This window comes from Tamandua tetradactyla, chromosome 14 (genome assembly GCF_023851605.1).
Source record: "Tamandua tetradactyla isolate mTamTet1 chromosome 14, mTamTet1.pri, whole genome shotgun sequence".
Lineage (NCBI taxonomy): Eukaryota > Metazoa > Chordata > Mammalia > Pilosa > Myrmecophagidae > Tamandua > Tamandua tetradactyla.
Genome location: NC_135340.1, coordinates 89676567 through 89702788, shown reverse-complemented (window position 1 = coordinate 89702788; position 26222 = coordinate 89676567). Strand labels below are relative to the sequence as shown.

Here is a 26222-nt window from a genome sequence, read left to right as displayed (position 1 = left end):
AGTATTTGAGTAATTCCTTACTTTTAAAAATGACAGTATTTTGTTCTTCCTCAGTAATAAACATCACCACAGTAAAAATTGTTTTGAACTTCATGTTTGCACTTATGTATATAAATTCCTGGTATTGACAAATCTGTAGTATTGTTTATGCCTACAGATTTATCAAGAGGTCTTTACTTTTCTATCAGTATTCTTCTGGCAGTTTATGTTTGATGAATTTTTATACAGGAAGGTACATATTTTCCTAACTTTTGTGATGTCTTTCTGCTTAAACTCATTCCTTATTATCAAAAATAAAATAAACCGCTAAACTTAACTCCCTCCTTACATTCTACTTGTTTAATGCAGAGCCTCTTTCGGTTTTTTGATTGTGTCATAAGTCTTTGTTCCTGCTGTTCTCTCTGCCTGAAATAGTTTTCACCCTTCTTGGTAGGTAACACTGCTTCTGGAAAATAGTCACTTGACAGAGAGCCCTTTTCCTCAGGTGTGGAATTCATGTTAAATGCAGGATACTTTCCTTAAAGAGCTCATTTTACACTGTATTTGCCTGTCTCACCCCCAATCCGTTAATTCCCAGTACCGTGTAGGGGTAGATGTCAGTTTTTCACACACTGCTTGGTGAGTATTAGTGCTTAATATATGTTTGTTGAGTGAATGTAAAATACTTTTGGAGGAAGCTTTTTCAAGAAAAGTTTTCCTGTTCCCGAGCTTCCTGGTAGATGTGTTGTGACCTGGTTATGAAATTGTGTGATAGTGATTTCCATAAGCCTACCCAGCCTGGGGTTTCTGGGGCATTCGTTCTGCCAGCAAGCAGCCTCTTTGCTGCAATGTGCCATGTAAATATTTTCATTTTCTGCGTATGCTGGACCTGTAAAAGGTTGAAAACATTGGTCTAAATTAACCGGAGTCTGAAGTAAAGACTGTAGCTAGGAATGTTTCTCTGTACATTCATTTAAAATTTACTACCTAAATCATGTAGATTTTTGTTTATGAATAGACTGCTTTTGGAATCAGTGAACAGCATGTGTGGGTGGAACTTTTTTTGCTGTCCTTGATCAGACCTTTCCTGATACAGGGAACCAAACTTCTGAGTTTAGTTCCTACCAATTCGAGGTAGTTACTGGGCGTCTGTGGGCGGAGAGATTGTGGATTAGGAGAGGAATGTCACAGACGAACTCTCTTCCCTTTTATTTCTTATGTGACTGGAGTTTGACCTCCATGTTTACATATGGTAGGTTTTCTCTCTAGTGCTGGGATATGACTAACATAGTAAAGTGGCTTAGTTTTTAGATTTTCCCAGTTTTCAAAAACTTTGAACAGTGCCATTTTATGCCCCCCCCCCCAATAAGTGTGACCCAGAATCATATAAAATGTAAGCATTTCAGGAATTCATTATGTAGAAGGTAAAACTTCCTTGAACTTCTCTTCTCTGTAGAGAATATCTTTAAACAGTTTGGTATGTATTCCCACAGTTTATTACATAGACTCTTTGTTTACTTTAACAGAAAGGGACTCGTGGGATGGGACATAATGTCCGTAGTTTGTTTTACTTAGCAGTGGATCTTGACCATCTCTGGTTTTCAGTGTGCCCAGATCTAATACACTTGATGTAATGGTAATGTAATTTTCCAAGGTATGGATGTGCCTTAGTTTATCCCCTGTCAGTAGACATGAGGGTTGTTTCTAAATTTTTGCTGTTGCAGACAGATCTGCAGTGAACATTCTTTAGCATTATCTCTCTGTGCTCTTGTTAGTAGTGTTTCTGTGGGATAAATTCCTAGAAGTGCAAGTCCTGGGTCAAAGGGGATGTATATTTTACATTGTAATAGATCTTGCCAAATTTGTTTTGAAAAAATGTGATTCTAGTTTATATCCTATCAAAATGATGAGATTGCCCGTTTTTCTATGCCATTCCTAACACTGTGTTGATCATTTTTGTTTGATTGACCAGAAATGGTATTTAGAAAAGCCAGACTTGCTTTTCCTAACTACTTTGATTGATGATCTTTTCATGTTTTTTGTCATTCCTATTTTCTTTTTTGTTTCCTGTTCATATCCTTTCTTTTTAACAGTTTTATTCACATACCATACAGTCCATCCAAAGTGTACAATCAGTGTCTCTCAGTATAATCACAAAGCTGTGCTTGCATAGCCACAGTCAAGTTTAGAGCATTTTCATAGCTCCAGAAAGAAAAACCCCAAGTCCCTATTATTGACACTTAGCTTCAGTGTGGTACCTTACAATTAATGGAAGAATGTTAAGATATTACTGCTAACTGTAGTCCATAGTTTGCATTAGGTGCATTTTTCCCCATATACCACAACATCTTGTAGTTGTGATATACATTCATTCAAATTCAAGGAAGAACATTCTTGTATTTATATAATTAACCACCTTCATAATTCACAACAGGGTTCACTACATTTTACAGTTCCTTGTTTCATCCTCTGGCTTATCTTTCTTGTGATATAGATGACCCTAAACTTCCCATTTCAACCATAATCACACACACTATTCAGTGCTGTTAGTTACATAATAATGTGCTGCCATCACCTTTATCCATTTCCAGTCAACCTTATTAAGCATTTACACAATTTATAGTCAACCTTATTAAAAAATTCTTCACAAATTAAGCATCAGTTCCCTATTCTCTAACTTCATTCTATCTTCTGGTAAACCTGTGTTCTATATAACTCCATGAGTTTGCTCATTATATTTAGTTCATATTAGTGAGATCATACCATATTTGTGTCTGGCTTATTTTACTCAACATAATATCCTTCTCTTTTGTTTTGTTCTTCCCTCCCATAGTGATTTAAGGGAGTTCTTTCTGTCTTTCAAATATCTGTGTGTTGTATGGGCTATTAATATCTTTTCCGAGATTGTTCCTTCTTCTCATTGTTTATGATGTCTTTTGTTTTAGAGAAGTTTAAAATTTTTATGTAGGTAAAATGGTTTTACTCTTTTTTTTTTTTTTATGACATCTGGGTTTCATTTCTTGCTGAGAAATCTTTACCTTGTCCCAAGAGTTTAAAAATGATTGTTAAAAAAAAAAAAAAGGCTTTTCTTCTGTGTTCACATTTGATTGTTTAGGTCATTTGAAATGTATTTGGGGGAATCAGTATGAGGTAGGGATCTAACTAATATGGACTACCAGTTGTACTGTCCCTATTGATTGAAGATACCAACTTTATCATTTGCTAAATTCCCACATACATCATTTTGTTTTGTTTTTTCCTCTGATGTATTTACTTTTATCAGTGTTACGGTATTTTTATTACTGCAGCTTTATAGTACATTTTCATTTTGGAGAGTAGGTCAAATCCTTTGTTATTAGTTCTCAAAGTTTTCATGACTCTTCTTTCTGTTTACTTGCTATTTCTTAGCACCCCTAGTCTATTGTACTTTCAGCACTTGGTACTATTCTCATTCCACTAAAAGCTAGTCTTTCTGTCAGAATTTTGGAATCAAGCTACTGTATTTCTTACTGGAAACTTGATTGGAATTCATTAAATTTATAAATTAATTTGGGGGAATTTGATATTTTAATGATATGATGTCTTTTTATCCAGGAACACCAGGTGTGTCCCAATTTTTATGATTTTCTTTATCTGGCTTTTACACAATTCTTGTTAAGTTCATTCCAAGGCATTTTGTCATTTTAAACTTGTTCTCATTTTGGACATTAAAATTAAGCAAATTTATATTTTAAAAATTTCTCAGTATTTTTTTTCTTTTGGTGTACAGTTTTGTGAATCTTGACACATGTATAGATTTATAACCATCACCATGTTCAGTGCAGAACAGTCCCATCACTCCTAAAAACTCTGTCATGCTGTCCTTTTATAGGAGTCAGATTGCTGAGTCATATGGTGAAAATTAAGTGAAATTTGGCTAGAGAATTGATTTTATTATAGGTGTTCATGGTATTGTATTCCTGATAGATAAAAAGAAACTTAGCACCTCTAGTCTATTTATTGTTGTACTTTTAGCACTTGATACTATTGTCATTCCACTAAAAGCTAGTCTTTCTGTCAGTATTTCTCTTACCTTTTGATGAGACTGTAAAGTATCTGGCCTAATGAGGTAACTAAGACCTCTAAAGAAAATCCAGAGGGTTGCAGTAAGTAGTATTGGTGATTCAGGAATTTTAATTAATTCTGAGTCAGTATAAAATCAACGATTATATGTAGCATGCTAGCATGTAAGATATTATGTGTTGAATGTTAATATGTGTTTTGCTATCCTTGAGTAAGAGCAGAGACAGAATCATATGGTAGAAAGAGTTGTACCTCCTAAAGGAAAGAAGTTGTGAGGATAATCTTTATTGTGTGTGTAAGTCATAGGATGTCATGAACATAAAAGATACTTAAGAACAGCTATGTGTTCATTGGAGGAAAGGTATTCTTATTTAACAGACGGATTAGAATAAAGGATTAAAACCATATACTCTGTACATTGCAGGAACAAGCACCAATCAGATCTTTATATACAATGCTTGTGGAATAAGTCTAATTTAGATGAGAGCCCTCTCTTTAAGATTATTTAAAAATTGTAGACCACATACCGATAAGAAATGAGTATCAGAATCTTTATTTTATATATATTTTGAAACACTCATCAGTTCTGAAATTCATCTGATTTAACTCTTGGATGAAGATGCTAACTATTTTCCTTAGTGTCATGAAAGCATATACCCCATACTTACTATGGATTCAAGTATGTTAGTGCCATCTGCTATTTTATTTTTGGCTAGCTTTTCACTTAAATCTGCTGAAGATTTGGCCTCTGAAATAGTGTCTCTTTCTACATTGTTGTCATTTTCTTTTAAGTTCTTCCATTTAAAAAAATTTATTCATAGCCTCCCGGGGATCTTTTCTCTTACCTGAACTATAGGAGAATTTACTTACTCACTCATGTGGTATTTAATTGAGGCTGTCATCACTGCTATCCTAAAAAATTGATTCCCCCAAAATAATGTGTGCATATAGCTTAAAAAGTCACATGGTCCTAAAAGGCTCCTAATTAAAACCGGAAGCTTTTTTCCCTATCCCTTTTTATCCTTTAGTGTTATTACTCAAAGGCTCCCACTTTGAACTCTTCCTTCTGCTAAGTTCTTTCTTGTGACGCCTTCTCATCAATCTCCAGATTTATAATTTTGGACATCACTGACTTCTTTATGAAATATTTGAATCTAACTGTCTTATACAACTCCAAGATCTACTTTCCTTTCCCTAGCCTTTCAGTGTAATGTCAGTGGCATAATTTGGTTAAACTGAGATTATTTCTTTAATTGGATGTATGGATATTCTTCGTTGTTGTACTGTGACCAGTTATTTTTCTTATATAATTAAAAAAATTTTGTCTGGAATTAGTAGTTGCCTTATTATTATTTTTTATTTCTTAGGTTCTGTGTGTTTATTGCTAATTTGTCCCAAATGATCCAGCATATCTTTCAAATACTTGTAAAACCCATGTACATTGTGAAATGTATCAGATCAAGAGAGCGGGTGGATAGAAATTAGAGACAGTAAGAGGCACCCAGAAATGGTGTGGTAGCTAGAGGGGGATGTCAAATTATTTTTTTAAAGCTGGGCAAAATATCAGTATGTTTATTTGATAATGGGAATAATCTAACAGGGAATAAATGATGCTGTGGGAGAGATACTGGAATGACAGGGGATGGGTTCAGGACGGGTGGAGGCATTGACCTTGGAGAGCATGGACAATTCTTTCACAGAAACAGAAGTAAGATAGTACTGGCCATGGGTACAGGTGAGTGGCTCAATTTTGTGGTGGAAACTTGTGGAAGTTCTCTTTTGATTGCGCTGGTTATTTTTTTGTTTGTTTTTAATGTTTTGTTTTCTAGTAAAATGGAAAGCAGTATCATCAGCTAAGAGTGTGAGTATCAAGGAAATATGAGTGTTATGATCTGAGAAGGTTTCAGGTGAGCAGAAGTACAAATGAAATAGAGAATGTAGAATTGCCAGGCAACCCTAAGGTTAGTGATCACTTCAAATGAAATTATAACAGTCACAAAGCTGTGTGTTACTTGCTAGCCATATTGAGTTGCCTAGGTGCAGGCGTGGAGATTGCAGAGTAGGCTTTACCTAGGGTTGAGATTTTGCCATGTTAGTATAGTGAAATGAAAGAAGAATAAGGGCTTAATTTGAAATATCCAGGGATTGATTAGATTGATGGACTATGATTTAAGTTGGGAGTGAGAACTTGTGGAAGAAATACCATGTGATGGTGGTAGCATCAAAATTTTCTCGAGTTCAAATAGTTATGTTTAAATTCTTCCAAAAATAAGGAGGGGTTACTTCCTAACTGATTCTATGAGGCCAGCATGACCCTGATAACAAAGCCAGATGAAGACACACAAGAAATAAAATTGCAAACCAATATCACCTAAGAATATAGATGTTCAAATCTTCAACAAAACACTGGCAAACTGAATCCAACAGTATGTTAAAAGGATCATACACCATGACCAAGTGAGATTTGTTCCAGGTACGCAAGAAAAGTTCAACATAAGAAAACCAGTCAGCCCACCCTCCCCACCTCTGCCTCCGTGGAGTGTTTTGTTAAGTTGGTGTTGAGTGCACTTCAACCGCTGGAGTTCAGAACTGAAAGTTCATTAGCATCTACCCTGAAGATACTCCTGTTCTTCACTGCTTTAATGATCTCTGTTCCTATTGGGTTGTATTTCATGACTAAATCTTAGGTATTTGAGGGCACCTTGGGAATGTCCAGTAGGGACAGATATTTTTATGCAGCTATCGTTGCAATAGTTGGCCGTGCATGTGGTGCTGGCACTCTTTGTGTATGTGGCCTGGAATGGAGGCTCCGGACAGTGGCGGGAAGGCAAACAGGATTAAAGTGAATATCACCTTTTGATAATATTAAATTGCTTTTTTAAATGGTAAATGCTTCTGGGGGCATTGATGATTTGAAGAAAATTGAAAGAACATATTAAAATCAGTCTTAGGAAGTCATGTTTGACTAGTGTAAATGTTGATCCTTCTAATACAGTGGTTTGTATAGTCAGTTTTAACTGTAAGAGTCTTACTTGCGAATGAGAGTATAGAAAAATTAAATCAGTTATCAACAAGTCTGTGAAATTAGTTACACAAAATTCTGGGAAAAGTGTGATTATCTTTACAACAAAAAATGGTTTATAGCATTTTGTCCTACAGTGGGTTTTGAGTGTTACTCCTCTAGAGGTATTAAAATCTATGCAGTGAAGGAAGTCTAGCTTTGTTTTAGGCCAGAACACTTTCCTTAACTATTGTGAGAACACCAGGTCACTAGATTTTTAGATTTTATTCATAGGAAGTTCTTGATAGTGTAGACACTGGGGTTAATCTGAATATCACCAAGAAGTTTCCCATGAAATATGATTGCCTAATCAGTTGGAGTCTTTCATTACATTATTTTATGGGAAAACTAAGCGAAATCATCTATGTTCATATAAGAGGATTTGTTTTCCTTAAGGCTAGAGAGAGCAAAGCCAGGTGTTCACCACCATGGCAGTCAGCCTGCTCTCTGAAGGGCCCAAGCAGGTAAGCTTTGTGCGTTTCAGAGCAACTTATTAGTGATATGCTTTGCTCTGTCATTCATCAGTGACATTATGCTTTAGTTACAAGGTCTGCATAAATTCTATTTCAAAATCTATTTTTTTTCCTGCTACATGTGATACGAATTTACATTTAAATGTGAATTCATTTTTGCATAGTAAGGGAGTGTAAACAATTCCCCCAAATAGATTATTTCATCACTTGGGATTTCTGGTGTAGTAGTTTTATTAATCAGAGCTAAATTTTATCATATATATATATATATATATATATATATATATATATATATATCATCAAATTTTATCATATATATATATATGATAAATCCTTGAGGTACTTTCCAGTGGGGTAGGGGGGAACCTATGATTTTTCTTTAGAATCGTTAGTTTTTTTCCTTCCAGCCATTTGTTCCTATGGTGTGCAATCTAAAAACAAACCTCCAAAATGTTTATTTTCTTTTGTTGTTATTTGTTTTCACTGAAAAAAATTGGAAAAGTACATATTAAATATGAAGAAAATTAAAGTTTCCCATAATTTTGCCACCTAGAGGTAGATAACCTCTACTTCATTTATATCCCATGTGCAGTTTTGAAAGCCATTTCTTGACAGTTCATTACACACTAATGCTTTAGTTTAAGTTCACATTCTGCCAACTTTACCTGACAGCTATTTGCAGTTTTCAGTCAAGTGATTAGTTTGGCATTTTCTTAAGAAGCACATTTTACCTTTAATCTTTAAAGTAGGCATCTCATTATTCAAACTTTGTTATTCATAATCTTACTACAATGGCCCTTGCCTAAATTTGTCCTACCCATTTATTTGTTCATCTTATCATTTTTCAGATTGCAGAACTGGACTAATGGAAGGAAACAATGGTTAGGCATAAAAATCAAGTAGGCATTTGAGTTTGCTTCATTATTGAGAAGAATAAAAAATAAGTATGATTATTGTAGGACTTTTTATTCTTCCTTATCGCTAAATCTTGTCTACAGTTTAAATGTTTCCTTTAAGCAGTTATTCTACATAGAAAGTGTTTTTTCAAAAGACATTTGAATCTGTGTATTGTGTGGTAGATTTCTAGTTGCTCCTACCTTTAGATACCCTGTCATACCTAAAACTGTTGTCCATTTAATTTTTTTTTATAATGCCAAGGTTTTTCTTGTACTTTTGGCATGTTATATTCTATTTGTAAAATGTTAATGTCCAGAGTTGGATTGTTTTGTTTTGTTTCAGACATTTGCTGAGGAAATAATGCTGTGGGTATTTTTCTGCAGGTATTTCAATCGGGGATACATGTAAAAGCAGTTATTTCCTTTTGGTAAAATGTACCAAGTGTTTTAAAGTTAGATTCCAATATGAGGGTAGATGTTTAGAATTATTACAAAATAGGCTTGTTTTCAAACCAGTTAGTTTGCTGTTGTTCTTAGCTATATTAAGTAACATATGGGATTTGACAAATAGATTTATTTTTCAAGATGTTTCACTGATTTCTTCTTGCATGGTGTACATATTTCATGCTGTATAGAAAGGAAAGCTGCAGTTTGAGTCCTTATATGTGTTTTAAGTAAGTAATATATACAATATTATTTTACAACTGATTGTAAAGGGATAACCTTAATTAGGAAATGTAACTTGAAGTGTCAGTACATGCTACTAATTTAACACTATTTAGTATAACACACCACTGTCCTCACTTCCTATTTTGCACCCCCCCAAAATGTACTGTTTTTCCCTATTCTGCTGAAAAATAAAAAAGTTCTGCTGTCAAATGCATCCGAAGTCATTAGCTTTTCAAATGGATATCGTTTTTTATGTAGTAGTAGAATCCGGTTTTGAATTGTGTTTCTGATGTAATCTGAACCTCCTATTAATACCCATTGTCATGCCTCATGGGACTGTAACAGAAATTCATAGTTTTATAATTAAAATAGAATGTTTTCATCATAAAAATCTCATTAGCCTTGCTGAAAGGAACAACTGATTGACTTCTTTGGCATTTATTTTCCAATTTCATATAAATTTTACGTATGCAACTAGATTACCCAAGGAGACCAGTAAAAACAGTTAAACAAATAAGGCATACCCAAAGAAAGATTAAAGTGAAGATGCACAAGAAACAAAGGATTTACATTGTTTTTAATTTATCTGCTGTGTATTGTCTACAGACAAGTTCATATCTGTTGTTTTATTTGTGCTGCAGTGAAGTTGTAGACTGTCTCCAGGCCCATGTTGTAAATGTTTTAACTATAACACAGAGTTAGTCACTGGTCTTAGGTCAACAGCAGACTTCTCTGCTGTCAGGTCCTCTATGTATTCCACAAGAGTAGTACAACTTTATTCAGACTTGACTCTTAAATTTAAGAAGCACATATTAATAACTTGTCAAAATTTCTTTTTCCATTTTGCAGGGGCAAAGGAACACCTTAAGAGAGAAATTATTTTCAGAGACTTTGGGAATCTAATGATAAATATTACATGTAATCTCTAACTAGCTTAATCTTTTATGTAGTCATTAAAATGGTCCAGAATTCCTTTACTTAACATTACTTCTGGCCATCTTTTCCTTGCTGTTTTGATGCTGTGTGTACTTGAAAGTAATATTTGCATTCCTTTTGAAATGTTTTATAGGTTATATTTGCTGGTTATACCAACTAGTCGTCCTTTTTCCCGAGTTAGTTCAATGAAATCTCACTGAACAGTAATAAAAGCAGTAGCTAACAGCATCTGCATATACCTTACAGTTTGCAAAGAATGTTTACACATTCTCCTTTGAATTTTTGCTTAGTGAACCTGTTAAGAGGTGTCTCAACATTGATTCTGAAAGTGTTAGAAACTTTAAATCGCTAGAGTCATTGACTATGCTGTAGTACTGAATAGTGTGCCCTGACTAGGGGGAGAATTTAGATGCACTACGTTCAAAGCCTTGTGTAATGATCAAAATGGGAGGCTTGAGTTCTTTAACAACTTGAATCAGATTTACCTTTGTAAATTATGCTTTTCTAACCATTATCTGAATGGATTTTGTATTCGTTATGGTCTAGCCTGTAATTTGTATAAATTTACCATCTGTTGTCATTAAAAAGTGTTCATAATGCTACTTCGATGTGTCCTAATTAAATTGATAGTTTCAAAAGAAAAAAGAAACCCAGTCAATGTAATATACCACATTAATTAAAAAAAGGAGAAAAAAACACCGCATGACCATCTCAGGTGACACAGTAAAGCCGTCGACAAAATCCAACATCCTTTCATGATAAAAACACTCAGAAAACTAGGAATAGAAGGGAACTTTTCAATGTGATAAAGGGCGTTTATGAAAAACCCACAGCAAATATCATACTCAGTGGTGAAATACTGAAAGCTTTCCTGGGAAGATGAGGAACAAGACAAGGATACTTGCTGTCACCTCTAATTCAGCCTTGTTCTGGAAGTTTTAGCCAGAGCAATCAGGCAAGAGAAAGAAATAAAAGACATCCAAATTGTAAAAGAAGAAGTCAAATTCTCCCTGTTCGCAGGTGACATGATGCGATATATTAAAAACCCAAGAATTCACAAAGCCAGTAGGATTAATAAACGACTTCAGCAAAGTGGTAAGATACGAGGGAAATACACAGATAACAGTTGGGTTCCTTATACACCAGTAATAAACAATCTAAAAAGAAAGGTAAGAAAACAATTCCATTTAAATAGTAGCATCTAAACAAACAAAATACCTAGGGATAAATTTAACCAAGGGGGTGAAAGACTAGTACACTGAGAACTACAAAACATACATGAAAAAAATTAAAGAAGACTGTATTAAAGTATAGAAAAAATTTAAAGAAGACAGTATTAAGAAGTTAAAGAAAATATTAAGTCTTCCAATTCATGAACAATGGATGTCTTTCCTAAATAAATAGATGAGAAGCCATCCTAGTTCATGAATTGGAAGACTTAATATTGTTAAGAAGTCAATACTGCCTAAAGCAATCTGTAAATTCAGTGCAATCCTTATCAAAATTCCAGCATCCTTTTTTTTTTTTTATAGAATGATGGGTAAAGTACTTTTACTTTGCTACTTAAAACTTTCCTGTGTTTTCCAAATTTTTCTCAAAGTATTTAAAAAAAATCAGAAAACATACCTTGCCTGTTCATTGTTAGAAAGAGAGGAACAGTACATGGGAAATGAGCAGAGCAGATCTGGGAGGCAGAAGACAAAAAGGGAACCTAGGCTTGATACATAAGACAAAATGAGCAAAGTAGAGTAAGTGAAGGCTCACTCTCCTGCGGATGGCCGACTGTGACTTACGCTTCACAAATCTGTTCTCATTTAGTGCACTGATTGTTTAGGCCAGGTAAGTATAATACTCCCAAGTCAGTTCTTACTCCATCTCAATCCTCATGACACAGCTGTCATGGCATTAATACGTTTCTTCACGACTTCTTCATATTGCTTTTGTGTCAGTAACCCTTCTGTGATGCTTTTACTTTCTTCAAATTTGGGTAACACAACTGCAATGTAGCCCTCAGTTGATGGCTTTTCTTGAAGAATAGATGGCTTGTGGAGAATGTTTTCATTCACTTCCATCAACCGTCCTCTAACACAGCTAGATATGGTGTATTCTTCTCCATCTGAGCAGTAAATCTTACACAGAGGTGCAAGTTCTGTGAGAAACTGTGCCCCCCGCTTAAATTTCCCAGAGACCTTGTTCTGAAGCCTGCTACAGTTGGTACTGATCTGATAAGAAATGCTCTTAATAGTTTTTCCACTTTGAAGAACCGGATGAGATCCTGCCAATGTGATGACGCATATTCGGTTAGAGTGCTGCAATATACAGTGGTCCTCACAGGGTTTTCCTTTGACATCAGCTTTGTACCAGCGAGTGAAGTAACGATCCACGAGCGATGGCACAGCTGACTCGTCGGGCGCGGGCTCGGTAGCCATGGTGACCTCCCACGCGCACCCCCCAGCATCCTTTTTTGCAGTAGCGGACAAGCTGATCGGTAAATTCGTATGGAATCACACAGGGCCCTGAATAGATAAAACAATCTGGTAAAAGAGGAACAAAGTTGGAGGACTCACACTTCCTAACTTCAAAACTTATTACAGTGTAGTATAGGCATAAGACAAACAGATTAGAATTGAGAGCCCACAGATAAACCCACACATCTATGGCCAGTTGAGTTTTGGCAAGGGTGCCAGGTCCATTCAGTGGGGGAAAAATAGTCTCTTCACCGAATGGTGCTGTGACAACTGGAAATTCACATGCCGAAAAAAAAAAATTTAGATCCCTATTTCTTGACATATGCTAAACTTAAATCAAAATGGATCAGCAACCTAAAGGAAACATAGGGATAGGGGAACATCTTCAGGACCTTCTAGTCGGCAATGGAGTTTTACATTTTATACACAAAGCACAAGCTGCAGAAGAAAAAGTAGACAAAGTGGAAGTTAATTAAAATGAAAAACTTTGGTGCATGAAAGGGCTTTAGAATGAAAGTAAAAAGACAGTTTACAGAATTGGAGAAAATATTTGGAAATTAAATATCTGTGAGAATTTATTATCCAGAAAACATAAACAAGTCCTGCAAATCAACAACAAAAAGACAATCTACTTAAAATAAGGGCCAAAGATTTGAATAGACATTGAAAAAAAAAAACAAATGGCTAGTAAGCATATGAAATACTCTACCATTAGCCATTAGGAAAATCAAAAACCACATTTCATACCTCATAGAATAGCTTCTGTTTAAAAAATGGGAACTAATACATGTTAGAGAAGATGTGAAGAAGTAGGAACACTTGTTCATGATTGGGGGAATGTGAAGTGGTGTAGCTGCTGTGGAAAGTATTTTGGCCATTCCTCAGCAAGTTAAACAGAGAATTAACATGTTATCTGGTAATTCCACTCCTAGATATGTACCCCAAACAATTGAAAGAAGGGACTTAAACAGATATTTGCACACCATTGTTCATTGTAGCATTACTCACAGTAGCCAAAAGATGGAAGCAATCCAAGTGTCCATTAATAGATGGATGACTAAACAAAATGTGGTCTGTCCATACAATGGAATATTATTCAATAAAAATAAGTGAAGTGCTAGTACATACTGCTAAATGGATGAACCTTGAAGACATGTTGAATGAAATAAGCCAGGCACAAAAGGACAAATACTGTATAATTTCTCTTCTATGAAATACTTAGAATAAGCAAATTCAGAGAGATAGAAAGGAGAATGAGTGGTGGTTTCCAGGGGTTGGTTGAGGAGGGAGTAGAGAGTAATGAGTAAGTTTGGTTAGGGATGCTGATTATAGTCTGGAAATAAAGAGTGGTGAAAGTTATACAGTATTACTGATGTACTTAATGTCAAAGTATTTTCTGGTTAAAATGTTTTTTATGTCATATGTATTTTACCACACTTAAAAGTTTAAAAAGGAAGGGAATGGGGAAGAGAAAGGGCAAAGGGATAGGCACCAGGAGGTGTCTCTCTTAAAATTTTATTTTATATTTTTAAATATTTTTATTGTGGGATCTTCAAACACGTACAGTCCATCCAAAGTATAAAATCAATGGCTCATTCATCACCATGATCATTTTTAGAATATTTGCATCTCTCAAAATTTTAAAATAAAGAAAAAAACCCCAAAAACAATTATTGGAGTACCAGAGTGAATGAGCTGAAAAGATAGGAGGAAAATGGGTCGACTCAAAATTGAGATTAGAAAGGGTTTCAGATATTGGTAAGAGTATAACCATGTAATTGGCTTAAGTATGTGACTTTGACTTTTCCTTTCTGGAAACTTTTTAGAATCTTCTCATTTATCCTTTGTGTTTTGAAATGTCACAGTGAGGTGCCAAGAGGTTGCTCTTTTAATTGTCCTAGGTGCCCATTGGACCCTTTCCAATATAGAGAATCTTGTTCAGTTCTGGGGAGTTGTTTCGTTTTATTTACATAATTATTTATTCTGGAACTCCAAAAAAAAAAAAGCCTCAGTTGCTTGCTTTTTAAAATATCTGTTTTCCATCTCTGTGTTTTAATTTTACTTTTTTGGGAGATGCCTTCAATTTGATCTTTCTGTTAAAAATGTATATGTGTGTCTATACACCTCTCCTCCTGCCCCTTTCTTGTTCTCTGATTTTTTTTTTTTTTGGATTAAAAATTTCTTTATTCTGTTACCATATATACATTTATTTTTGCAAAAATAAGCACATATACATATAATATACATGTATTTTCTTGTTTTCTCTTCTTACTTAGAGTATAATACCATATATACTTTTTTATTTTTAACTTATAGTATAACATATATACAAAACAAAAAAATAAAAAAGTAATAGTTTTCAAAGGACTCTTCAACAAATAACAGGACAGATCCCAGAGTTTGTCATGGGCTACCATGTGATCCGCTCAGATTTTTCCTTCCAGCTGCTCCAGAATATAGGAGGCTAGATGCTTAAAAATTTTTTTTATAATCACAATCGACTTTTTCTTCCTTCTTTTTTTTTGTGAAAAATAACGTATATACAGAAAAGCTATAAATTTCAAAGCACAGCACCACAGTTAGTTGTAGAACATATTTCAGAGTTTGACATGGGTTACAGTTCCACAATTTTAGGTTCTTACTTTTAGCTGCTCTAAAATACTGGAGACTAAATGAGATGTCAGTTTAATGATTCAGCATTCATATTCATTTGTTAAATCCCATCTTCTCTGTATAGCTCCACCATCACCTTTGATCTTTCCATCACTCTATTTAGGGGTGTTTGGGCTATGGCCACTGTAAATTTTTGATATAGATGGTTCTGTCACTAATATAGGGTAGGGAAATGGAACTATCTGATGTTCTGGTGAGGCATGGCTAGGTTTCAGGACTTATCTGGACCAGAGACTCTCTGATTATTTTTGCTCGCTGTTATTCTTTTTTTTTTCAGTATCTGGTTCTGGTATCATGAGTGCTATTTCTTCTTTTGACTCCCTATGAATGTTAAAGCCTTTTTTTTTTTCTTTTTCTTTTTTAAATAGATTTTTGCTCCCTGCATTGCTTCTCTTTGAAGTTCTTTCTTGCTTATCTCTCATACAGAGACTTTCTTTTGATTCTGGTAATCTCTGGTTATCTGCTTGTATTTATAGTGGTACCTTAAGAAGCTCATCAGAAGATGTGTTTGCATACCCTGGGCATGTTTGACCACAGAGTTTTACTATTGGTGCTTTTATTCTCTGGGACCATTAGTTTTCTAAGAATCTGCTGTTCTCCTGCCTGGAAGGAGCTGGTGATCCTACCCATCTGTGGTAGACTGTCACTTAAATCCCCTTTTTTCCATCTCCATGCCTCATCCGGATCTTCTTCTGTGCCTGTGGACCTTGAGCCCCGAGCCACTGCAGTTTCTCCACAGAATAAATTTCCAGCCCCCTAAGAACCAGCAATTATTGGTGGGGTGGGGATGTGACAAACATTCTGTATACAGATTTTTGACCATGTGTTTAGTCCTGTACCTCCCTTGCCGCCTTTGGTATGTGGGGCCTCTAAGTCTGAAGCCTTTCCTGAATTATACTGAGTTGTTTCTTGTTCTAGTTTCCTCTCCTCTGCTAAATTACTTACTTTCCTCCATCAGCACTCTCTTTAAAAAAATTATTAAACTATTTTGTTCCTACTGTTGTTTGCCAGCTTGCTGTTATGCCTTTATACCTCCTTTCCTTTACTGTTTGTCCTTCCTATTTAAGTGGAAGTGTACTGTTATCTTTACACATCTGCATCCTGTCTCCTACATTATAGTAGACACTGGTGTGAGGTGTGGGGGCAAAGATTAAGTCCTGAACCTCATTTTATCCTCGACCTCTAACTTAAGGACTAAATATTTGTGGTCGATTGTGAAAATAATAAAACTTTCATTCTTTATCCTGGGTGTGCTAAACTTCTTGAGACTAGATAAATGATCATATATTTTAGCCACAATTTTTATTGTGAAGACTGTAATCAGAACTTTGCAGAAAGTTTGGAGAACAAGGGGAAAAAATTCCACAATCATATTATTCTGAATACTGTTTTCATTTTTGTAGTTCTTCATATTCGTATGCATGTTTTTTTCTATATATTTGTGATTATAATCTTATATTCGGTTTTTTTTCCCTCAGAATTTTATCCTAAGCAGTTTTTCATGTTGCCATGTCATAATTATCCATTTGTGGTTGCATGCTATTCCATTAGTTAAAACAACAGTTCTCAAAGTTTTTTTTGTCTCAATTCCTTTAAACTTTAAAGTTAAGGACTCTGAAATTTAAAATATTTATTAATTGATGAGGAATACTGAAATTTAAAATATATATTAATTCATTTAAAATGATGATAACCCTATTACATGTGATAGAAGTGTTCTAGTTTGCTAGCTGCCAGAATGCAATATATCAGAAACAGAATGGCTTTTAAAAAGGGGAATTTAATAAGTTGCTAATTTACCGTTCTAAGGCCGAGAAAATGTCCCAATTAAAACAAGTCTATAGAACTGTCCAATCTAAGGCATCCAGGGAGAGATACCTTGGTTCAAGAAGACTGATGAAGTTCAAGCTTTCTCTCTCACTTGAGAAGGCACATGGTGAACACAGTCAGGGTTTCTTTCTCACCTGGAAGGATACATGGCAAACACAGCATCATCTGCTAGCTTGCTCTCTTGGCTTCCTGTTTCATGAAACTCCCCACAAGGTGTTTTCCTTCTTCATTTCCAAAGGTCTGGCTGATGGGCTGTCTGCTTCTTGTGGCTGTGTCGTTCTGCTCTCTCTGAATTGCTCTCATTCTCCAAAATGTTTCCTCTTTTATAGGACTTCAGAAACTAATCAAGACCCACCCAAATGGATGGAGACATACCTATACCTAATCCAGCTTAACCACCACTCTTGATTAAATCACATCTCCAGGGCCACGGTGGCTCAGCAGGCAAGAACGCTTGCCTGCCATGCCAGAGGACCCGGGTTTGTTTCCCAATGCCTGCCCATGTAAAATAAATAAATAAATAAATAAATAAATAAATAAATAAATAAATAAAAAAAATCACATCTCCAGGGAAATTATCTAATAATGATTTCAAGGAAACAATACTGAATAGGGATTAGAAGAAACGGCATCCTTTACAAAATAGAATTAGGATTAAAACTTGGCTTTTCTAGGGTACATACATTGTTTCAAACCAGCACAATAAATAATATGTTTTCCCAAAAAAATTGTTAAGGAGAGTGACGTGGTTTTGATTTTTTACAAATCTCTTTAATGTATGACTCAATAGAAGTTAGCTGGATTCTCAGGTTTGCTTCTGCATCCAGATTGATTTGGTATGTTGTTTTGGTTAAGGTATTTTAAGAAAATCTGGCTTCACACTGGTATATAGTTAGAAGAGGGAGGAGTATTTAAATACCCTTTTCAGATGTTTGGAGATATTCTTCTTTGATAGTGTACCAAAACATGATGAGTGGTTTGAATGGTAGTTTCTTTTTTTTTTTGAGGGGAGAAGGCTAATTGAATTTTTCTTTAAAATCAACTATAATGGCTAACAGCAAGTTAGTTCTCAAAACAACTTGCTTCAGTTGGAAATAATAGATATAATTTAAAAGCATAAAAATGATAGCATACTTTTGTTACAATCTGGAGGTGGAGTCTTTACACTTAATGTGCAGAAAGAGAGAAAGAAACCACATAAACCCAGTTGTATGAATTAAAATTTATGCAATTATAGTTGTAAACACTTTGTCATTGTTGTTTTTATTGTAGTAACATATATGCATAACACAAAATTTGCCCCCTCTTTTTTTATTTTTAGATATATTCACACACCATATAAACCATTCGAGGTATACAATCACTGGCTCACAGTATCATCATGTAGTTATACATACAACTCCATGATGAATTTTAGAACATTTTCATTATTCTGGCAAAGAAATAAAAGTAAAAAAAGAAAACCCAAATCCTCCCATTCTAGACCCACAGTATTGGTGTAGTACATTTGTTACAGTTGATGAAAGAGTATTAAAATATTAGTGTTAACTGTAATCCCTAGTATGGAATAGGTATGTTTTTTCCTCCATAAGATCCTCTATTATTATCTCCTAAAACTGTCATACATTTATTCTAGTTTGTGAAAGAAACTTTTTTGTATTTGTACCATTAATCATGGGCATTGTCCACTACAAGATTCACTGTTGTACCTTCCCATGTTTTAACCTCCAACTTTTCTTCCTGTGACATACATGACTCTAAACTTCTCTTTCTACCACATTCACATGCCATTTGGCACTGTTAATTGTTGTCACAATAACATGCTACCATCGTCTCTGTCCATTTCCAAATGTTTATGTTCAATCTAGTTAAACATTCTGCACATATTAAGCAACTGCTCCCCATTGTCTAGCCTCATTTTATCTCCTGGTAACCTATATTCTGGATTCTATGTCTGTGAGTTTACATATTATAATTAGTTCATATCAGTGAGATCATACAATATTTTTCCTTTTTTTATCTGACTTATTTCACTTAACGTAGTATCCTCAAGGTTCATCCGTGTTGTCACATGCTTCAGGACTTCATTCCTTTTTACTACTGTATAATATTCCATCCTGTATATATACCACATTTTGTTTATACATTCATCTGTTGATGGACACTTGGGTTGTTTCCATCTTTTGGCTATTGTGAGTAATGCTGCTGTGAATATTGGTGTGTAAATGTCTGTTTGCTCTCTATTTTCAGTTCTGGGTATATATTGAGTAGGATTGCTGGGTCACAGGGTAACTCTATAGTTGCTTCCTGAGGAACCGCCATACAGTCATCCACAGCTGCTGTACTATTTTACATTCCCACCAGCAGTGAATAAGTGTTCCAGTTTCTCCATATCCTCTCCAACATTTGTAGTTTTGTGTTTGTTTAATAGCTGTGTAATAGGTGTGATATCACGTTTCTGATTTTGATTTGTATTTTCCTAATAACTAGTGAAGTTGAGCATCTTTTCATGTGCTTTTTAGCCATCTGTATTTCCTCTTTGGAAAAATTTCTATTCATGTATTTTGCCAATTTTTTTTTTTAGAATGTTTGTGTTGCAAAGAAACAGTTTGACTTTAATAGTTTTTTGCACACCTATTCCATCTTGGGCATTTTACATAGTTTTTGTTCTAAAACACATTACTAAGTTTAAATTTATACTACCATTTTACAGATGAAGTCCTATATTTAAAAAAAAAATTATTCTAGTAATGTATATTTAACCTAAATTTACCCTTAACCATATTCACATATATACTTCAGTGCTGTTAATTATGCTGACAATGTCGTGCTACCATCACCACTATCCATTACCAAAACTTTACAATCAACCTAAATAGAAATCTACAATTTAAGCAATAACTCCTCATTTCTTACCCCATCCCCTGGTAACCCATATTCTAGACTCTTAACTCTATGAATTTGTTTATTCTAAATATTTCATATTGGAATAAGTAAATTCTTAAATATTTCATAGTTAGATCATCGTAACCATCATAGAGGTCATACGATATTTTTTCCTTTTGTAGCTGGCTTATTTCACTCAATATGATATCTTCAAGGTTCATTCATGTTGTTGCATGTATCGGAACTTCATTCCTTCTTACGGTTGAATACTATTCCGTTGTATATGTATACCACATTTAATTTATCCATTCATTGGTTGATAGACACTTGGATTGCGTCCATCTTTTGGCAATTGGGAATAATGTTACCATGATCATTGGTGTTCAGATATCTGTTTGAGTCATTGCTTTCTTCAGATATTTTTGAGGAACTCTTCCAAAGTGGCTGAACCATTTTACATTACAATCAAAATGAGTGTTCTATTTCTTCTCATCCTTTCCAACACTTGTAATTTTTTTTTAAATAATTGCAGTTTTATTGGCAATTTAATGTGAAAATATTGTGAAATGGTATTTCATTGTGGTTTTGATTTGTATTTCCCTAATAATTAGTCAGGGTGAGCATCTTTTTCATGTGCTTTTGGCCATTTGTTTATCTTCTTTGGAGAAATGTCTGGTCAAGTCTTTTTTTTTTTTTTTGCATGGACAGGCACCGGAAATCGAACCCAGGTCTCCGTCATGGCAGGTGAGAACTCTGCCACTGCACCACCATCACCCACCCTAGTCAAGTCTTTTGCCCCCATTTTCTAAATGGGTTGTTTTTTGTTGCTGATGAATTGTAGGATTTCTTTATATATTTTAGATATTAAACCGCTATCAGATATATGATTTCCAAATGTTTTCTCCCATTCTGAAGATTATGTTTTCACTTTCTTGATTATGTCCTTCAACATGCAAAAGTTTTTTTATTTTTATTTTAAAAATATTTTTATTGCCAAAACAACATACAAACAAACATTCTTAACATACAAGCATTCCATACTTAGTATACAGTTAGTGGCTCACAATATCATCACATAGTTATAAATTCATCGCCATGGTCATTTCTTAGAACATTTGCATCACTCCAGAAAAAAAAATAAAAATAAAAAATGAAAACTCATACATATCATACCCCTAACCCCTCCCTCTCATTGAACACTGGTATTTTCATCTACCCAATATATTTTAACCTCTGTCCCCCCTATTTTTTTTCTATGCCCCTTACCACTCCCTTTCATTGATCACTAGTATTTCAATCTACTCAATTTGTTTTAACATTTGTTACCTTATTATTTATTTTTAATCCATATTTTTTACTCATCTGTCCATACTGTAGATAAAAGAAGCAACAGACACAAGGTTTTCACAATCATATAGTCACATTGCGAAAGCTGTATCATTGCACATTCATCTTCAAGAAACATGGCTACTGGAACAGAGTTCTATAGTTTCAGTCATTTCCCTTTAGCCTCTCTAATATAACTTAAACTAAAATGGGGATATCTATATAATGCATAAGAATGACCTCCAGAATAACCTCTTGACTCTGTTTGAAATCTCACAACCATTGACACTTTATTTTGTCTTATTTCTCTCTTCCCCCTTTGGGTCAAGAAGGCTTTCTTAATCCCTTGATGCTGAGTCCCAGCTTATGCTAGGATTTCTGTCCCATGTGGCAGGGAGGTTTATACCCCTGTGAGTCATGTCCCATGTAGAGAGAGGGAAGGCAGTGAGTTTGCTTGTTTGGCCCATTTTTTAATTGAGTTCATTTTAAATTGGGAAGGCACATGGTAGACATCTGCTGGGCTTTCCTCCCAGATTCTGGGTTCAAACAGCTTTCCCTGGGGTGATTCCTTTTTGCATCTCCAAACATCTGGTGTGAGCTTGTATGTTGAGATGAAGTATGCTGACCTCTTTCTTTTAAATCTCTTTTAAACCTTCACTCAGTGCTGCAGGCACTCCCCTTAGCATACCGGAAATGTAATCAGCCATAGATGAATTTCACATACGATGATTTAAGTCCACAGCAGCAGAACAATGGGGCATCATCACTTGGCCAAGTTGACACCTGAACCTAGCTATCACAGCTGTCTTTTCACTTTCTTGATAATGTCCTTTGCACAAAAGTTTTTAACTTAGATGAAGTCCATTTTATCTTTTTTTTTTGCTTGTTCTTTGGGTGTTAAGTCTACCCAATTTATTGCCGAATACCAGAGCCTGAAAATGTTCCCTTGTTTTCTTCTAGGAGTTTTAGATCTTGTTAGGTCTTCAATCCATTTTGAATTAATTTTTGTATATGGTATGAGGTAGGGGTCACTTTTATACTTTTGTATTTGGCTCTCTGATTTTCCCAGCGTCGTTTATTGAAGAGACTATTCTTGGTACCCTTGTCAAAAATCACTTGACCTTTTCTCTCTAAACCAACTTGACAGGTGAATTCACTGCCCTCCCCACTGTGTGGGACATGACTCCAGGGGTATAACTCTATCTGACAATGTGGGACCTAACTTCTGGGGATGAGTCGGGACCCAGCATCATCATCAGAAGAAAGCCTTCTTGACCACGTTATAAGAACTGTTTGCAAGGGAGTGATTGTAGTAAGTGACCCCAGGATTTACTCTATGTAGGGAGGGATGACAGGACCTGAGGAGAATGGAACCATAGGCTAAGCCTACTTAAAATTAGGCTTGGAGTCACCCCCAGAGAACCTCTTTTGTTGTTCAGATGTGGCTTGTCTCTCAGCCAACGCAGCAGGCAAACTCACTGCCTTCCTCCTCTCTACATGTGACATGACTCCCAGGGGTGTAATCCTCCCTGGCAACCTGGGACAGAAATCCTAGAATGAGCTGGGACTCAGCATCAAGGGTTTGAGAAAACCTTGACTGAGAGGGGAAAGAGAGAAATGAGACAAAATCAAGTGTCAGTGGCTGAAAGATTTCAAATAGAGTCAAGAGGTTATCCTGAAGGTTATTCTTACGCATTATATAGATAACCCCTTTTTAATTTAAGTTACGTTAGAGAGGCTAGAGGAAAGTGCCTGAAACTGTAGAGCTGTGTTTCAGTAGCCATTTTTCTTGAAGATGATTGTTTAATGATAATAGTTTTCGCAAAGTGACTGAGTGATTGTGAAAACCTTGTTCTTATGCTCTGTTTATCTACAGTTTGGGCAGATGAGTAAAAAACATGGATTAAAAATAAATAATAGGGGGAACAAATGTTAAAATAAATTGGGTAGTAGTCAATGAGAGGGAGGGGTAAGGGGTATGGTATGTATGAGTTTTTTCTTTTTATTTCTTTTTCTGGAGTGATGTAAATGATCATGACGATGAATATACAACTGAGAAATGATCATAGTGAGGAATATACGACCCTGCGATGATATTGTGAGCCATTGATTGCATACCAAGTATGGAATGTTCATACATTAAGAATGTTCGTGTTGTATGTTGATTGGCTTTATTAATAAAAATAAAAATAAAAAAATACTCTATGACTAGCGTCCCAGAAGCTGTCCCCTTTGTCTCTTCCTAATTACTTTGTCCTCCCTCCTTTCCAAAGTAGCCACTCTCTAGACTTCCAGCCCCATACATGAGCTTTTCCTATTTTTATTTAAACACTATATTAATGGAATCATATAGTATATATTATTTTGTGTCTGGCTTCTTTTGTTCTAATTCATGAATTTGACATTCTTTCCTGTTTTATGTTGTTACATTTTTATTTGAAGTTTTATTTTGTAACCAACTCTTTGAGTTGTTTGGCTTACCAGCTGTTTTTAGTGATTGTGGATGCTTTAACCTCTGTGAGGTGAAAGATACTAGAATCTTTTGGCCAGTAGTGAATTGACAGGAAGTAGAATGTAAGAATATTTCTCCAGTGAGCATTGAGTTTATTGCAACCTTTCTGTTGAGGCATGTTTGGGGAAGCCCTTCTCAAGTCTGAGCTGTCTTGATCCTTCCTCTGTCATTTTCCATTTTGCTGCTGGAATGAGGATGAATGAATGGAATTTCCCAGAAACATACACAGCAAAACCAATGGCAAGGTCACTCCTGTTTCCTTTCCTAGTGAACCCCCCTGAGCTTTTGCAGTGTGTCGATCCCCACCCACAACTCTGCAACCACAGAGATGAGTGAGTGGTCTCCCCTTCCTTCTCCACCTTTTCAAGGCACCTCAAACAGTTAATGCTCTGCAGTTGCCTCCTCTTTTGGTAACATCAAGGTCTGAGCTATATCTGAACTCTCCTCCAGGCTGGGACTCTGAGCCAAGGTTATTTTGGTGGTTGAGTCATCCCAGCAGGGAGCTAGGAGGAAAAGAGGATTAGAAGCTTCTCCCCTCAGGCTTCATTGTTGCACATACACATGTTTCACTCTGGGGACACTGGTTTTTTTTGTCATTTTTTTTTTGTTGTGAAATATAACAAATATACAAAAAACAATAAATTTCCAAGTACATTTTCCCAAGCACTTATAGAACAGATTTTAAAGTTTGGTATAGGTTACAGTTCCACGAGTTTTCGTTTTTTTCTTCTAGCTGCACCAAGACACTGGAGACCAACAGAAATATCAATATAATGATTCAGCAGTTATACCCGTTTGTTAAATCCCATCTTCTCTGTTATACTATATCAAGGACTTACTTTTTTTTTTTTTTTTTTTTTAAAGGAAAGACAGAGAGAAGGAAGGAAGGATAGAAGGAAGGAAGGAAGGAAGAAAGGGAAACATCTTTAAACATTTTCTTGTTTTATTGTATTCCGTTTTTTTGTTTTTGTTACATGGGCTGGGGCCGGGAATCGAACCGAGGTCCTCCGGCATAGCAGGCAAGCACTTTGCCCGCTGAGCCACCGCAGCCCGCCCAAGGACTTACTTTTTTAGTTATTTTTTTTTTACTTTTTATCATCACAGTTGGCTTTTTTTGTAAACAATAGCATATATACAAAAAAGCTATAAATTTCCAAACACAGCACCACAGTTAGTTGTAGAACATATTTCAGAGTTTGATGTGGATTATAGTTTCACAATTTTAGATTTTTACTTCTAGCTGCTGTGAAATACTGGAGACTAAAAGAGATATCAATTTAGTGATACAGCACTCATATTCATTTGTTAAGTCTTATCTTCTATGTATAATTCCACTACCTTTGATCTTTCCATACCTCTCTTTGGGGTTGTTTTGTGCTATGGCAATTCTAAGTTTTTAATATTTTGGAAGGATCTGTCACTAATATGGAGTAGGGAGATGAAACTATCTGAAGATCTGGAGAGGCTGGGCTAGGTTTCAGGGCTTATCTGGTGCAGGGACTCATCTGGAGGTTGTAGGTTTCTGGTAAGTTTCTCTGGTGCCTGGAACCCTTGTGGAATCTTGTATATTGTCCTAGGTGTTCTTCAGGATTGGCTGGAATGGTCCCAGTTGGGGGTTGGCAGGTTATGATAGGAAGCAAGGTCTACATGAAGCTTGCGTGAGAGCAACCTCCAGAGTAGTGTCTGGGCTCTCTATGAACTCTCTCTGCCACTGATTCTTTAATAGTTACAATTTTTTTTCTCCCTTTTGGTCAGGATGGAATTGTTGATCCCACATCAACAGGGAGACTTTCACCCCTGGATGTCATGTCCCCTGTAACTGATTCTTTATTAGTTACAATTTTTTTCTCCCTTTTGGTCAGGATGGAATTTTGGTCAGGATGGAATCATTGTTCTCCCCTGTAGGGGGGAGAACAATGATTTCACTTGCAAAGTTGAGCTTAGAGAGATTGAGGCCACATCTGAGCAACAACAGAGGTCCTTCAGAAGTAACTCTTAGGCGTGCCTATAGGTAGTCTAAGCTTCTTCGCTACCTACATAAGCTTCACAAGAGTAAGCCTCATGATCGAGGGCTTGGCGTATTGATTTGGGTGTCTCTAAAGTTTGACATTGTATCGGGATTCCCTGATGGTAAGTTTAATAGTTCCATATTCTTTCTCCCCTCCCTCAGGGAACTTTGCCAGGGATACCGGTTTATGATAGAATGACTGTTTTCTACAGTTCAACTAAATTGAGTAAACTTTTTTGAGCTCCTGATTATGCTTCACATATTATTTGAATCGCAGTATTTGAAGATAAAATATTAAAGAGCACAATCAGGTTATCTGGCACAGGATAATTAGGGTAAAAGGAAGATATTGAAGGTAACCAGAAGAATCTAGTGATCATGAACCCTGTCATGAGAATAAAAACCAAGTCTCAGAAGCTCAGAAGGAAGTGAAACTGGAAAGG

At 35.5% G+C, this 26222-nt stretch overlaps 1 protein-coding gene and 2 pseudogenes across 8 annotated transcripts in view; 2 read left to right on the top strand and 1 right to left on the bottom strand.

The window, feature by feature from the left end:
* The window catches only part of LOC143656369 (MAP/microtubule affinity-regulating kinase 3), a 124914-nt gene that overhangs the window by 27427 nt on the left and 71265 nt on the right, over positions 1–26222 (top strand). The window lies entirely within an intron of this gene.
* LOC143656560 (vacuolar ATPase assembly integral membrane protein VMA21 pseudogene) lies at positions 4083–9983 on the top strand (annotated as a pseudogene).
* On the bottom strand, positions 11621–12520 carry LOC143656373 (protein Abitram pseudogene; annotated as a pseudogene).